Consider the following 17,756-nt stretch of genomic DNA (forward strand, 5'->3'; position numbering starts at 1 on the left):
CGCCGCACTTAGCCTGGACAACCGAACCATTTTTTTACCTGGACTACGAACCAATTCACTGTCTAGGGATGATATACCTCTGGAAATGTTACGATCCTGGAAGGGAGTAATTCCACTGGTCACTATTACCCAAAACCTCTGAATTACCTACGACTGAGATGGTGTGGATGGAAACACCCAATTAACTTCTACTACTGCCGGACGTTTCATACGTAAGCCAGAGAAGGTTTGCCGGTTTCTAAACCCTCCATACACCGACCGGAACACAGGATGCGACTCCAGGGGCGGATGCATGACAACCCTATAGAGGGCTCGCCTTCTGGGTTTTTGTCTGCTCAAACCACTGGCTGTTATAGACTGACCACTTGACAGGGACACATGGCAACCGACTGAGGTCCGGACCTGCACAAGGTACGCAACTCGATGGTTTTGCCTGATCCTACGCCGAGTATACCCATACAGACCAGCTGGATTCGACTAGACATGGGTTGATTTGGAATTAGGATCCTGGAAGGGAATAATTCCCAATCATACACATGATTGAAAACATCCAGGACCAAAGACTGACGAACACTGAAGTGGATACATAGACAACATGGAGCTAAAGAAGAAGGATCCGTAAGGGAGTAAAACTCCTAGGTTGCACTATGCTTTCCACCTCCGTTGACATAGCGGACCTGGACATCATGATCATACCACTCGACATGGACACATGGCAACCAACCGAGGACCGGACCTGCATAAGGGACGCAACTCAAGGGCTTTGCCTGATCCTAAGTTGAGTTGACAGACCTACCTAAACTTAACCTTTTCTATACCTTACCCTAACCCTAACCCTAACCCTAACCTTAACCATCCCAAAACCCATACCTAAACTTAACCTTTTCTATACCTTACCCTAACCCTAACCCTAACCTTAACCATCCCAAAACCCATACCTAAACTTAACCCTTACCTTAACCCTTCTTAACCATATCTTACCCTAACCCTAAACCCTAACCTTAACCATTCTAAAACTATACCTAACCCTAACCCCACAGACAGACAGTCCTTTAACCCAACCAACGGGTTAATCTACAAGTGGGCTACCATGGGGCCTACGACTTTGGCCGGCCGCGCCCGTACCCTCCGACAGGTTTCCACAGAGATGGAAGTGGATCAACCGACTCAAAACTAGCCTAAACTTAACCCTACCTTAACCCTTCTTAACCATATCTTACCCTAACCCTATATGATGTGGAGTGCAACCCCTCCCTTCCCCCCTCCGGTTTCCACGTGTCAGAGATGGAAGTGGATCAACCGACTCAAAACTAGAAACCAAACACATGGCGAGTCACCGCTGCGTTGCCGGATGTAGGGTATGGACGCAGCAAGCCAAGGATATTTTATCCCTTACACTGACTGGGATCCTCCCAAATCCGGCCTTTTACAAGGGTTTTTTTTCCTCCACCCTTGTACCCTCTGGACTGGTTTGATGGTGAATAGGTTAAAAATAATCATTAGATTATATACCAACCAAAATAACCATACTCTACTCCTGACCCCTGGATGCACACCACCCTTTTTTTTCAACCCAAAAGCCTTTTTTTGATGAACACTACCACCCCCCTTTTTTTCAACAAAAGGAATCCCCCCACCCCCCCTTTTTTATTTTTTTTTATTTTTTTTATTTATTTTTATTTTTTTTTTTTTTTTTTTTTTTTTTTCAACGAAAGAAGACCCCTACTCAAAGATTTTACCTTTTTCTACCAAAGAGGATTTCTTCTCAAAGATCCCCCCCCCCCTCTTTTACTCAAGACAAAGGTTTTTTCAAGACACTACCCTTTTTCAACCAAAGAGGATTCTCCCAAAGATACCAACTTTTTTTACTCAAGACCAAAGGTTTTTTTTCCCAAGACACCCCCCTTTTTTAGCTAAAGACAAAGACCTTTTTCTACAAAGAACTGGACTTACTACACTGACACAGGTGTAAGAGACTTTTTACCCATCCTGACGAACGTATTTCCAACTTAGGAGCAAAAAGAAACTAAATTATAAGATAGGTCCAACCCACTCACACCTCTGCACCATACACAAACAAACCAAAACCTAGGTAAGACCCCCACCCATAAAAAAACTTGAAACAGCATAAAAAAGCTTTTTCGGATCCCTACATCCCATAATCCAAGTGGACTTGAACACCGCAAAACAGCCAAATCTACCGCATATTCGGGAACCCAAGTGGACACGAACGCGATCAAAGCTAAAACTCCGCTAACAAGCGCCAACTAGAAAAGATAAAAACAGCACCATTTTCGATCCTGGTAAAAGGAACACCCCCTAGTAACCCTATCTACTACTACCCTCAATAAAGATACAAGGTTCATACCCTCTAACACCACAAAAAGACCTAAAAACCACGGCCACTACTTTTCCCTGCACATCGCACCTTACTGCATATAAACAACGTGACTCAACAAAAAATCGGAGTAAAAATAACTCCACCACATTCAAAGACCTATAACCAGACCTATGGGTCACCCAGAACCCCAACTACAAATTCTATAGGAACCCACAGGTGTCCACTCTACCCTCTACCTTTCCTGGACCCACAGAACCTCACCTTCGGGTATTTCCAACCCCAAACCCCCTACCAGAGCAGACCGCTCCCAACGCTAACACACAAGTTAATGGTGACACGTAGGTCAAATACACACTTTTCACAGGAGGATCTATCATACTTCTACACATCACAGGAACTCCACGTATGGCTCCTCTTGACCCCCAGGACTGCTAGTCCTACTTAAAATTCACCTGGTACCTCTCGGACACCTACAACCCAAACAGCACCCCAAAAGCAAAGAGTCTACTTCTCCTATACAATTCCCCACAGGGCTCAACGACAGAGGCCTTCCCAAAAACAAAACCTCTCTCACAACACCGTCTCTGACCTTAGCCCTGGCTCCCTAACCCGAACTGCAGCCCCAGTTCCAACCCCTCTGTGTATGTGTGTGTGTATACATGTATCTGTACCTGACCTCATGTTGTTAACCCTGTCTGTCCCTTACAATTTATTGTGTCTTCTGTTTTGTCACACTCCACTCTTCATTTATACCAAATAACATTTGAAAAGCTTGTGTCACTACAAGGTTGAACATTTATCACATTGGGTCTCCATTGTATTATTATTAGATGTGCTTGACCTCCACTCTAACTGCCCATCCACTTTACTGCATCCCCATTCCACTCTCACCTATGTCTGATTCCTCCACACCACAGCCTGTTAGCGGCTGTCCTACCTAGTAACAGTACAGACCAATCGAAATAACCTAGACCGCATTCCCACACGCGCACACGGGAGAGTTAGCTCTCTTTGCAGCCTCAGGAGGAGACCACCGGACAGTTAGCATTTCGCTCCACACATCCAACCAGGACCACATTCAAGGCAAGTAAATTACACAGTACACCCTACGGTACATGTAGATATACATACATACATTTTTACTACTTTTTGCACCTTTTATTTCAATTTTATTTGTATATTCTCCTCCCTGCTACCTGATGAAGCCGAGTAGGCAGAAACGCGTCGTGGCTGGGTTGCCCCTAGACCCGTGTGAGACTGTAAGGAAGGCAGATTCCACACGGACTTCGGGGTAACTCCTTTGGCTACCCTTTTATTTTACACTTTGCTTTCCTTAATTGGACTTTTACACAGCTCTCATATATATATATGCACACACTAGGATGTAGTGGAGTGTGACTTTGTATGTTATCCCTCACACCACTTGTGGTGTTGTATGTGTATGCTTTTGTATATGTTAAAAATATATGTATAGGCACATTCCCTTTCATGTTTATGTATGTATGCATGTGTGCCCCCACCCCATCCTTGGTCCCAACCCTACTGACTGAGAGACACTGGCACTCAGCCATCGCAGGATAGGGCCCTTTACCAGTAGGCTACCTTAAAAATAGATTAGTGGCCATTAGGACCGTAAACATAGATCTCTACTAGCATTTCAGAGATACCGTGACCACGGACTCTTAAACATTTACCTTAGATTTATCCTATATGATCCCTTTGATCCTGTACCAATAATCACTAGACAACCAATTTATATTTAACAAAACATTTAATGTTCTCCTCTTGGAGTTTCCTTGACCATGGACCCTTGACCAATAGGAAACCATTATAAACAAAAATAAATAAACAATAATATATATATTTTTTAAATAAATAAATAAATAAATAAAAAATAAGAAATTAAATTAAAAATATATAAAAAAATAAAATAAATAAATTTAAAAAAAATAACAATAAATAAATACATATTTAAAAAAAAAAAAAAAAAAAAAATAAAAAAAAAAAAAGGAATATAATATGTGGTTATATCAATTTTTTTTCCAGGTTTCTTGAACTCAGGGTTACCATGACCATGGACCCTTTGATGCAAAGAAACTACAAAATAGAATCTAAATAGCTAAATGTTAATTACCAAGAACCCTCACCTTCTCACCATCCTTCCAAATCTACCTCACCCAAGATACCCACCAGCACCCCCAACGGACGAGAACCTGTTTTCTCCAACTACTCTGGGGGCACGGTTTTGTCGACTCCCCGCAGCGAGCAGACCCTAAGCAATCAGGCCCAACCATACACCAAGCAAGAAGAAGGGAGGAAATGGTAGACCGGACTCCTCCGGGACCCCTGGGGCCTGTTGGCAGACCTATCGGCTCAACCCTCCCAGCCCCCTTACACACGGGAGACTCACGTAACGCGCTGGACCACTATCTACCCCAGATTAGATCTGGATTGGCAGTTTGTTCAGTAGCGCGTGTTTCATCCTAGCGGGTTGGGATACCCAAAAGAGGGGCTTTTGGGTTATGCGCTGCGGCTGGAGGATCGCGTCTGCCGAATAACCCCTGGGGTGCCCAGATAATGTCTGGCGAGGTATCGGACCCCGCAGAGGAATTTCCCACTGGGGGACCCCTTACCCCGCCGCACTTAGCCTGGACAACCGAACCATTTTTTTACCTGGACTACGAACCAATTCACTGTCTAGGGATGATATACCTCTGGAAATGTTACGATCCTGGAAGGGAGTAATTCCACTGGTCACTATTACCCAAAACCTCTGAATTACCTACGACTGAGATGGTGTGGATGGAAACACCCAATTAACTTCTACTACTGCCGGACGTTTCATACGTAAGCCAGAGAAGGTTTGCCGGTTTCTAAACCCTCCATACACCGACCGGAACACAGGATGCGACTCCAGGGGCGGATGCATGACAACCCTATAGAGGGCTCGCCTTCTGGGTTTTTGTCTGCTCAAACCACTGGCTGTTATAGACTGACCACTTGACAGGGACACATGGCAACCGACTGAGGTCCGGACCTGCACAAGGTACGCAACTCGATGGTTTTGCCTGATCCTACGCCGAGTATACCCATACAGACCAGCTGGATTCGACTAGACATGGGTTGATTTGGAATTAGGATCCTGGAAGGGAATAATTCCCAATCATACACATGATTGAAAACATCCAGGACCAAAGACTGACGAACACTGAAGTGGATACATAGACAACATGGAGCTAAAGAAGAAGGATCCGTAAGGGAGTAAAACTCCTAGGTTGCACTATGCTTTCCACCTCCGTTGACATAGCGGACCTGGACATCATGATCATACCACTCGACATGGACACATGGCAACCAACCGAGGACCGGACCTGCATAAGGGACGCAACTCAAGGGCTTTGCCTGATCCTAAGTTGAGTTGACAGACCTACCTAAACTTAACCTTTTCTATACCTTACCCTAACCCTAACCCTAACCCTAACCTTAACCATCCCAAAACCCATACCTAAACTTAACCTTTTCTATACCTTACCCTAACCCTAACCCTAACCTTAACCATCCCAAAACCCATACCTAAACTTAACCCTTACCTTAACCCTTCTTAACCATATCTTACCCTAACCCTAAACCCTAACCTTAACCATTCTAAAACTATACCTAACCCTAACCCCACAGACAGACAGTCCTTTAACCCAACCAACGGGTTAATCTACAAGTGGGCTACCATGGGGCCTACGACTTTGGCCGGCCGCGCCCGTACCCTCCGACCCGCGCGTATATGATGTGGAGTGCAACCCCTCCCTTCCCCCCTCCGGTTTCCACGTGTCAGAGATGGAAGTGGATCAACCGACTCAAAACTAGAAACCTAACCCTAACCCTAACCCTAACCCTAACCCTAACCCCTAACCCTAACCCTAACCTAACCCTAACCCTAACCCTAACCCCCTAACCCTAACCCTAACCCTAACCCTAACCCTAACCCTAACCCCTACCCCTAACCCTAACCCTAACCCTAACCCTAACCCTAACCCTAACCCTAACCCTAACCCTAACCCCCTTCTAACCCTAAACCCTAACCCTAACCCTAACCCTAACCCTAACCCTAACCCTAACCCCCCTAACCCCTAACCCTAACCCTAACCCTAACCCTAACCCTAACCCCGAAAGAGAGTAACCCCTAACCCCTAACCCTAACCCTAACCCTAACCCTAACCCTAACCCTAACCCTAACCCTAACCCTAACCCCTAACCCTCCGGTTTCCACGTGTCAGAGATGGAACCCTGGATCAACCGACTCAAAACTAGAAACCTAACCCTAACCCTAACCCTAACCCTAACCCTAACCCTAACCCTAACCCTAACCCTCCGGTTTCCACGTGTCAGAGATGGAAGTGGATCAACCGACTCAAAACTAGAAACCTAACCCTAACCCCTAACCCTAACCCTAACCCTAACCCTAGCCCTAGCCCCTAACCCTAACTCCCTAACCCTAACCCCAACCCCTAACCCTAACCCTAACCCTAACCGACTCAAAACTAGAAACCTAACCCTAACCCTAACCCCTAACCCTAACCCCACACCTAACCTTAACCCCTCCCCAAACCCCACGCCTAATCCTAACCTCTCCCCAAACCTCACGCCTAACCTTAACCTTTCCCTTAACCCCAAGTGTAACCTTAACCTTCCCCTTAACCCCACGCCTAACCCTAATGTGTACCATTACCCTAACCAGGGTTCTCATCCTATCTCCCTCCCTCACCCTAACCCTGACTATGGAAAGTGATCTGCACCAATCACTAAACCGGAACACTTCCTCTGTCTCTTCTCCTTTGTCATCAATACTCAATCAACAGACAATTATCATCCCCCTAGTAACCACATTTTCACATAGAATTAGACCCCTACATCAATCATTCAAACACAACTTCTCTACAATTCAGCACACTTACATACCACTCAAACCATACAGAATTATTTCAGCATTTAGAAAGAACAAAAACTTAAAGGACATGCTCACCAAAGCAAGATTCAGTAGCAAGCCACCACAAGACCTCAAACCTCACAACGTCCATTTTCAACAGATAAAGTTCATTACAAATATACATAGCCACACATCAGCACCAGTACAAGAATCTTATTCATTGAACACACATAACACCATTTATATCATTACATGTACACTTTGCAATAAACAATACATTGGAGAAACCAAACACACCATAGAAACCAGACTCAAACAACACCTGTATAACATTAAAAGGGCACACCTACAAACAGAACTCATAACCCACTTCCAGGAGCATCCCATCACTCACCTTACCATATCAGGGTTACAGGCACATATAGGCTGGACCTGTGGGCAGCGAAAGAGGGTAGAACGGGAGTGGATCCAGCACCTACAGACAATAACGCCAAATGGCCTGAACGAGAGGTTTTAGAAAATGGGTTTTAACAGACAGAAAAATGGATGGAGAAGAACATGGTTTTATTCATAATTTATTTTTATTCTCTATAGATTTATGTCTTGTTTGGTTTTAGTTTGGCACTGCCTCTTTTAGGTTTTTCTGTCCTTTAACAAAACAATAAAACCATTTAAATGCACAATATGGCATTTATGTTCACATTTAACAACACTATGGTTGAATGAATCTCTCACCATATTGACTTCTGTACTGCCACCCAGAAAGAGGCAACTTGGAGCTTACCTCAGTTTTATTTATGGTCTTAGGAGGACATCTACGGGCCTTTTTAAGTACTACACCTATTATATTAGATTATCACAAAAGGGAGGGATAAACAGGAGATAGGCCTGTGCACCGTAAAACGAACTACTTGAAACGAAACACATTTATATTCAAAACCTAACCCTAACCCCTAAACCTAACCCTAACCCCTAACCCTAACCCCTAACCCCAACCCTAACCCCTAACCCTAACCCCTAACCCTTTCCACTTCCGTTGACATAGCGGACCTAGACATCATGACCATACCACTCGACATGGACACATGGCAACCAACCGAGGACCGGACCTGCATAAGGTACGCAACTCAAGGGTTTTGCCTGATCCTAAGTTGAGTTGACAGACCTACCTAAACTTAACCTTTTCTATACCTTACCCTAACCCTAACCCTAACCTTAACCATCCCAAAACCCAAACCTAACCTTAACCATTCTGAAAAACTATACCTAACCCTAAACCTAACCCTAACCTTAACCACTCTAAAAACTATACCTAACTAACCATAACCACTCTAAAAACCCTTACCTAAACCTAACCTTAACCTCTCTAAAAAAAAACTATTCCTTACCCTAACCTTAAACCTAACCTTAACCACTCTAAAAACTATATCTAACCCTAAAACCTACTGACAGACAGTCTTTTAACCCAACCAACGGGTTAATCTACAAGTGGGCAACCATGGGGCCTACTACTTTTGCCGGCCGCGCCCGGACCCCTCCGGCCCGCGCGTATATGATGTGGAGTGCACACCCCTCCCTTCCCCCCCTTCGGCTTCCACGTGTCAGAGATGGAAGTGGATCAACCGACTCAAAACTAGACAACCTAACCCTAACCCCTAACCCTAACCTCTAACCCTAAACCCTAACCCGACATAATGCGGAGGAATTCCCGTACTCGGGACATACTGGTGCGACTATTGTCAATTTGTTTAACTGAAGGGTGTATACCCACAATATAGTTTTCATACTCAGTCAAAATTGCATTACTCCAAACCTGAATTCGGGACGGCACGCCGCCGTCTTCATCGCTCTCGCTCTCCGTGGAAGTCGCCACGACGCAGCCTTGCTCCCTCGGTTCCGAGCACAGTTCACTATCCACTTGACTGGTTGGCTGCACCGCCGCCGAAGAACCTGCCGTCTGATCCCACTCGTCCACCAGCTGCTGCTCCACGGACAACTCACTTTGTAAACACTGCCAAATCACAGGGTCCTCCGGCCGCGGTTCAAGCACTGATTCGGGCTGCTGTCTCTCAGTCGAAAACCGGCTAACTTGCATAGCATTCGTCCATTCCATAGTACCGAACTTAAGTGCATGTACAGACTTGAAATGTCGGTCTAGCCGCAGTATATTCTGTTTACAACAAAGTCCACAGTCGTGTCTTGGTCTGCTACTCATAGCTTCTCTCTCCTGCCTTCCTCAGTGTCTCTTTGTTTGCTCCACCAAACACCTAACCCTAACCCTAATTGGCTCAATGAGCCCCAGCTGTGGGCCAATATGGGACTAATTGGACGGGGAAGGAGAATTTGACCATGAAGCTCACCTCGTTGTCACTTTACTTGTGAAAGGACATTTGGCCCTATGGGTAGCGCACTTGCCTGAGAATTGTCCGGCAAGGGTTTGAGCCCTGCAAGGATCATCATTTTTTTCCCCCCCACAGGGCCTGCTAACCCACAGCCCCAGTTGTGGGCCCCAGCAGTGGCCCAATATGGGACTAATTGGACGGGGAAGGAGAATTTGACCATAAAGCTCACCTCGCTGTCTCTTTACTCATGAAAGGCTGTATGGCTAAATGGTTAGGGTGTTTGACTCACAATCACTGGGTTAAGTGTTCATGCCATGCCTGGGTAATCATTTTTTTTTCCACAGGGGCCTGGTAACCCAAAAAAGGCCCATAGGCCCATAGGCCAGAAAGCCACTGGCCTGGCCTGGGACAAAAGCCACTGCCCTGGCCTGGGACAAAAGCCACTGCCCTGGCCTCAAGGCCTTATTTGACCGAACCGGTTGACATGCCTTTTTCTGGGAATGAGAGGACACAGAGAGGCATAAAAGGCTAAACTCTCTCTCATGGGATGAAGGGACAGACAGGCCTAAAGGCCTTACACCCCTACCCAGGTTATATGCCTCTATCTGGGCTTCAGAGATCACAAACAGGCCTCAAGGCCTTATTTGACCTAACCGGTTGACATGCCTTTTTCTGGGAATGAGAGGACACAGAGAGGCATAAAAGGCTAAACTCACTCTCATGGGATGAAGGGACAGACAGGCCTTCATATGGGTATGAGAGGACACACACAGCTTGCCCACTCTCTCTCTAGGCCTATGGACTATTGACTTACCCACAAGTAAGGTAATAGCTGGGATAGAGCACCTGCCCAGGACAAGGCTCAATATCCTCCCACCACCAAGCTGGGAAACGTGGATCAAAAGTTAGGACAAATCGGGCGCCGAAGGGGCTGGTCAACCCACTAAATCGGTCGCCAGCGGAAAATGTCCAAAGTACCATGGTTCCGAGGGGCTCACATCCCTCAAAAGTGTCCATTACTCATTTTCTATTCGGGCTGAGCAGTTTGACACCACCCCCGTCTCTCTAGGACATGGAAGTCTTGTTATCAAAAACCAGTCTGGTCGACCCGCCACTGAGTGTGTCTTAACCGGGCAGGCCAATTTATCGATGGAAGCCCGGAAACTCAAAGGGCTACTGTGTGCCCCTGCCATTTTGGGTCACATTCCGGTACACCAAAACATGAATAAATCAAAAAGTACACATCCAATCTGGATGGGTTTTTTTTTGCACGAAAGGACACACATAGACGAGCATTTCCATTTAATTAAAACCATTTTTGTATAAAACCTTTTAATAGGAAATCGTGTTTTAAGATTTGGGAAAAAAGTGCATGTTACAGTAAACATAGGTGCCTGCTAAATGTTTTTTACATGCTCTACTTGTTGCCCATCACGAAAGAGGGTATGAGACGAAATTTAGGACATCTAGCCCGTCGGGAAGTATTTTTAATCATTTTTTGAAAATTACAGAATTTGGGCGGAAAAATGAGAGTCCCCACTTTTCACAGCCGTGCAACTGGTGATTGAAAATAGGCACCTGGGAACCTAAAAATAAAAATACGGTCCTAAATGCACTTACCGGTCATTCTGATATTAATGCCCACTACGGCCCTCTATCCATGGGCATCCGTCCTGAATGCTTTATGGACACTTTAAAATATTTTTGTGGATGCGGATTAGGATATACCTCTGTGCAACTGGTGATTGAAAATAGGCACCTGGGAACCTAAAAATAAAATCTCAGAAATTGCACTATGCCCAACTCTGGGCCCTCACTCACCATCCGGGTAAGGGTTATCTCGGTGGGCTTGAACAATAAAGACCATGACCCATTCCAAACATCACTAAAACAGTTGTCAGGTATGCACAAGGAGGAAAAGAAAACATTTCCAAACGCAACCATATTTATTTATTTATTTATTTCACCTTTATTTAACCAGGTAGGCAAGTTGAGAACAAGTTCTCATTTACAATTGCGACCTGGCCAAGGTAAGTCGCTTTGGATAAAAGTGTCTGCTAAATGACATATATTATTATTATTATAAAGCAAAGCAGTTCGACAGATACAACGACACAGAGTTACACATGGAGTAAAACAAACATACAGTCAATAATACAGTATAAACAAGTCTATATACAATGTGAGCAAATTAGGTGAGAAGGGAGGTAAAGGCAAAAAAGGCCATGGTGGCAAAGTAAATACAATATAGCAAGTAAAACACTGGAATGGTAGTTTTGCAATGGAAGAATGTGCAAAGTAGAAATAAAAATAATGGGGTGCAAAGGAGCAAAATAAATAAATTAATTAAATACTTGGGAAAGAGGTAGTTGTTTGGGCTAAATTATAGGTGGGCTATGTACAGGTGCAGTAATCTGTAAGATGCTCTGACAGTTGGTGCTTAAAGCTAGTGAGGGAGATAAGTGTTTCCAGTTTCAGAGATTTTTGTAGTTCGTTCCAGTCATTGGCAGCAGAGAACTGGAAGGAGAGGCGGCCAAAGAAAGAATTGGTTTTGGGGGTGACTAGAGAGATATACCTGCTGGAGCATGTGCTACAGGTGGGAGATGCTATGGTGACCAGCGAGCTGAGATAAGGGGGGACTTTACCTAGCAGGGTCTTGTAAATGACATGGAGCCAGTGGGTTTGGCGACGAGTATGAAGCGAGGGCCAGCCAACGAGAGCGTACAGGTCGCAATGGTGGGTAGTATATGGGGCTTTGGTGACAAAACGGATTGCACTGTGATAGACTGCATCCAATTTGTTGAGTAGGGTATTGGAGGCTATTTTGTAAATGACATCGCCAAAGTCGAGGATTGGTAGGATGATCAGTTTTACAAGGGTATGTTTGGCAGCATGAGTGAAGGATGCTTTGTTGCGAAATAGGAAGCCAATTCTAGATTTAACTTCTAGATTCTAGATTTAACTAATATACATTCCTGTCATCAGCCATTCACCTCTTCTTACTCCACAGCAGAAGAGAAACCTTAAGCTCATCAACGCTTACATCACCACTAACTTCCCAACCCTATTAGAGATCCCACAAGACACATTTCACACAACAACAGATCTCATACACTGGACATCCACCACAGCAGACCTCATCTTTCAACACTGGTGTAGACAGTTAAATTTACATTAACCACAAGCCACAGTCTGGATAGAAATAACTTTTCTTGCAATCTCTCTCCTTCCCCAATAACCAGTGCAGATCCCCCACCAAGGGGAGCAACGGACCGGTCAACAACTAATATCATGAATCTTTCCAAATCCCATACCCACAGCAGCACAGGTAAAGCTCCTGGAGAGAGGGTTGACATTCATCCCTCGCCCAAACAAATTTGATTGGGAGGAACTTCAAAGGGACACCCACAAATATCATAGAAGACTTAAACTGTTGGACTATTTTGACTACAACACAGATGACAATCACCTACCATTTACTTTACCATCTACCTGGGAACCTAAAACCTCCCAGATAGATGGTAGAATCAGGAGACTAATCAGAATAGACAAAAACACACTTCGCAACCATCAGACTCACACAGACAGGGAGGATAACCTCCCACACGTAGAAAGACAGGCAATACAACAACTTAAATATAACCCACACATCATCATTAAACCAGCAGATAAAGGTTAAAAAATAGTAATATTGGATAAACATCAATACATGTATGAAGCCAACAGACAGTTATCAAACACCAAACATTATAAACAAATAGAAAACAGTATACAACCACAGACACAGACACAGCTAAGGACAATAATAAAAAATAAAAAGACTCTACGACCAACACTACATCACAGCAAAACAACGGGACTTTCTCTACGGTACAGACACCCCACGACCTAGACTATTCTATTTACTGCTAAAAGTACACAAGGAACCGGAGGCATGGACAATTCCCTTTGAAGTTCCTCCTGGCAGACCGATTGTCTCAGACTGCAATAGTGAATCTTACAACATTTCACAATATATAGATCATCACATCAACCCTCTCTCCACTAGGCATCCCAGCTTCCTCAGGGACACCTACCACTTCATGGAGAGGATTGGACCCATAGTTGTTCCCTCCCATACACACATATTCACGATAGATATTGATAGCCTATACACCAACATAAATACAGCAACAGGAATACAAGCAATTAGAAACATCTTTAAGAGATACCCAGACAACACTAGACCGGACAAAGAAATATTACAACTATTAGAAATCAGCCTGACTAGTAATGACTTTTTATTCAATGACCAATATTACCTGCAGGTGGAGGGAACAGCTATGGGCAAGAAATTTGCACCTGCTTACGCCAACATATACATGGCTGAATGGGAGAGAGAGGCACTGGCCAAGTGTCCATATCAACCCACTTTCTATTACCGCTTTTTAGATGACATAATAGGAGCCTGGCCCCACGACATCCAGTTATTCACAAATTTTATAAACATTCTCAACGGTCATCATCCATCCATTAAGGTTAAATAAACAATGAATCCGCAAGAAGTCAACTTCTTAGACACAACAGTTTTTTCAGTAATAACAATCAATCACAGAAAACACTACACACTAGAGTTTACTTCAAACCAACAGACACACATGCTTTACTTCATAAACACAGTTACCACCCCAAACATACATTTAAGGGAATAATAAAATCACAAATTATACGGTTCTACAGGATATCATCTTGCAAGCAAGACCTGGATTATGCAATAAATATACTATTCAACGCACTTAGAAGAAGAGGATATTCAAAACGATTTTTAAGAACTATTAAAAACAACACATTGGCCGCCCTCCCTCCCATTCATCCAACACTCACAGACCACAGCAAATCATCCACCTCTCTTAAACCCTAACCTCAATCCTTCTCCTAACCTTAACCCCTCCCCAAACCTCACGCCTAACCTTAACCTTTCCCTTAACCCCACACCTAACCTTAACCTCTCCCCTAACCCTAACCCTAACCCAAACCCCACGCCTAATCTTAACCTCTTCCCAAACCTCACGCCTAACCTTAACCTCTCCCTTAAACCCACGCCTAACCTTAACCTTTCCCTTAACCCCACGCCTAACCTTAACCTTTCCCTTAACCCCACACCTAACCTTAACCTCTCCCCTAACCCTAACCCTAACCTTAACCTCAATCTTTCCCCAAACCCCACGTCTAACCCTAATGTGTACCATTACCCTAACCAGGGTTCTCATTCTATCTCCCTCCCTCACCCTAACCCTGACTCCCCTATGGAAAGTGATCTGCACCAATCACTAAACCGGAACACTTCCTCTGTCTCTTCTCCTTTATCATCAATACTCAATCAACAGACAATTATCATCCCCCTAGTAACCACATTTTCACATAGAATTAGACCCCTACATCAATCATTCAAACACAACTTCTCTACGCCACCACAAGACCTCAAACCTCACAACGTCCATTTTCGACAGATAAAGTTCATTACAAATATACATAGCCACACATCAGCACCAGTACAAGAATCCTATTCATTGAACACACATAACACCATTTATATCATTACATGCACACTTTGCAATAAACAATACATTGGAGAAACCAAACACACCATAGAAACCAGACTCAAACAACACCTGTATAACATTAAAAGGGCACACCTACAAACAGAACTCATAACCCACTTCCAGGAGCATCCCATCACTCACCTTACCATATCAGGGTTACAGTCACATATAGGCTGGACCTGTGGGCAGCGAAAGAAGGTAGACCGGGAGTGGATCCAGCACCTACAGACAATAACGCCAAATGGCCTGAACGAGAGGTTTTAAAAAATGGGTTTTAACAGACAGGAAAATGGATGGAAAAGAACATGGTTTTATTCATAATTTATTTTTACTCTATATATTTATGGTTTGTTTGGTTTTAGTTTGGCACTTCCTCTTTTAGGTTTTCCCTTTCCTTTAACAAAACAATAAAACCATTTAAATGCACAATATGGCGTTTATGTTCACATTTAACAACACTATGGTTGAATGAATCTCTCACCATATTGACTTCTGTTCGGCCACCCAGAAAAAGAGGCAACTTGGAGCTTACCTCAGTTTAATTTATGATCCTAGGAGGACATCTACGGGCCTTTTTAAGTACTACACCTATTATATTAGATCATCAGAAATGGGAGGGATAAACAGGAAATTGGCCTGTGCACCGTAAAACTAACTAGTTGAAACGAAACACAATTATATTTAAAAACCTAACCCTAACCCCTAACCCTAACCCAAACCCCTAACCCCTAACCCTAATCCCACATCCCATATAAAAAATAGGGGGTCATTTAGACCACAAAAATAGGCCTCCAATAGTACTATAGAGTTACCGTGACCACGGACTCTCAAAAATACTTACCTTTAGTCACTTTTACTTACACATTATTAAAATAAAATATAATTCTTTTTTTTTTTTTAGATAAATATCTATTTTATTTTATTTTTTTGTTTCTGGAAGTAAGGGTTACCATGACCATGGACCCTTGACGAAAAGAAACAATAAAATAGAACACAAATAGACCAAATTTAAACAACAAAAAACCTTCACCAACCCACCATCTTTCCAAAAACACTCTTTTGAAGATACCCACCCAACGGACGAGAACCTTTTTTCTCCAACTACTCTGGGGACCCCGACCTTGGCGACTCCCCCGCAGCGATTGGACCCTAAGCAATTAGGCCCTTCCATACACCAAGCAAGAAGACAGGAGGATAGACCGGACTCCTTCGGATTGGATTGGCATTATGTTCAGTAGCGCGTGTTTCATCCTAGCAGGTTGGGGCAGTTAAGTCCTCGAAAAAGGGGGCTTTTGGGTCGGGCTGGAGGACTCGCGTCGACCGGAGAATTGGATCCCACAGAATAATTTTTCACTGGGGGATCCCTTACCCCTCCACACTAAGCCTGGACAACCGAACCACTTTTTTACCTGGACTACGATCAAATTCACTGTCTAGGGAGGATATACCTCTGGAAACGTCACGATCCTGGAAGGGAGTAACTCCACTGGTCACTATCACCCAAAACCACTGAATCACCTACGACTGAGATGGTGGGTATGGACACATGGCAATCAACTTCTACTACTGCCAGACGTACCATACGTAAGCCAGAGAAGATTTGCCTGATCCTAAACCCTCCATACACCCACTGAAACACAGGACGGAACTCCAAGGGTGGATGCATGACAACCGTATAGAGGGCTCGCCTCCTGGGTTTTTGTCTGGGTTAGGGTTAGGGCTAACCCTAACCCATACCACTGGTAGTTTAAAGACTAACCACTTGACAGGGACACATGGCAACCAACAGAGGTCCGGACCTGCACAAGGTACGCAACTCTATGGTTTTGCCTGATCCTACGCCAAGTATACCCATACAGACCAGCTGGATTCGACTAGACATGGGTTAATTTGGAATTAGGATCCTGGAAGGGAATAACTCCTAATTACACACATGATTGAAAACATCCAGGACCAAAAGACTGACGAACACGGAAGTAAATACATAGACAACGTGGAGCTAAAAAAGAAGGATCCGACAGAGAGTAAACTCCTAGGTTGCACTATGCTTTCCACTTCCGTTGACACAGCGGACCTAGACATCATGACCATACCACTCGACATGGACACATGGCAACCAACCGAGGACCGCACCTGCATAAGGCACGCAACTCAAGGGTTTTGCCTGATCCTAAGTTGAGTTGACAGACCTACCTAAACTTAACCTTTTCTATACCTTACCCTAACCCTAACCCTAACCTTAACCATTCTGAAAAACTATACCTAACCCTAAACCTAACCCTAACCTTAACCACTCTAAAAACCCTTACCTAACCCTAAACCTAACCTTAAACATTCTAAAAAACTATACCTTACCCTAAACCTAACCCTAAGCTTAACCATTCTAAAAAACTATACCTAACCCTACAGACAGACAGTCTTTTAACCCAACCAACGGGTTAATCTACAAGTGGGCAACCATGGGGCCTACTACTTTGGCCGGCCGCGCCCGGACCCCTCCGGCCCGCGCGTATATGATGTGGAGTGCACACCCCTCCCTCCCCCCCCTACGGCTTCCACGTGTCAGAGAT

General features: G+C 44.3%; 1 long non-coding RNA gene across 1 annotated transcript; it reads right to left on the reverse strand.

The window, feature by feature from the left end:
• Positions 1–378: 378 nt before the first annotated feature.
• Positions 379–17,414, reverse strand: LOC127909573 (uncharacterized). Its single transcript, XR_008071972.1, has 3 exons — positions 17,380–17,414; positions 5,818–5,914; positions 379–847 (listed from the first exon to the last, which is right to left on the reverse strand). It is a non-coding gene; the product is annotated as an uncharacterized LOC127909573 (long non-coding RNA).
• Between the last annotated feature and the right edge of the window lie 342 nt (positions 17,415–17,756).

This window comes from Oncorhynchus keta, chromosome 19 (genome assembly GCF_023373465.1).
Source record: "Oncorhynchus keta strain PuntledgeMale-10-30-2019 chromosome 19, Oket_V2, whole genome shotgun sequence".
Taxonomy (NCBI): domain Eukaryota; kingdom Metazoa; phylum Chordata; class Actinopteri; order Salmoniformes; family Salmonidae; genus Oncorhynchus; species Oncorhynchus keta.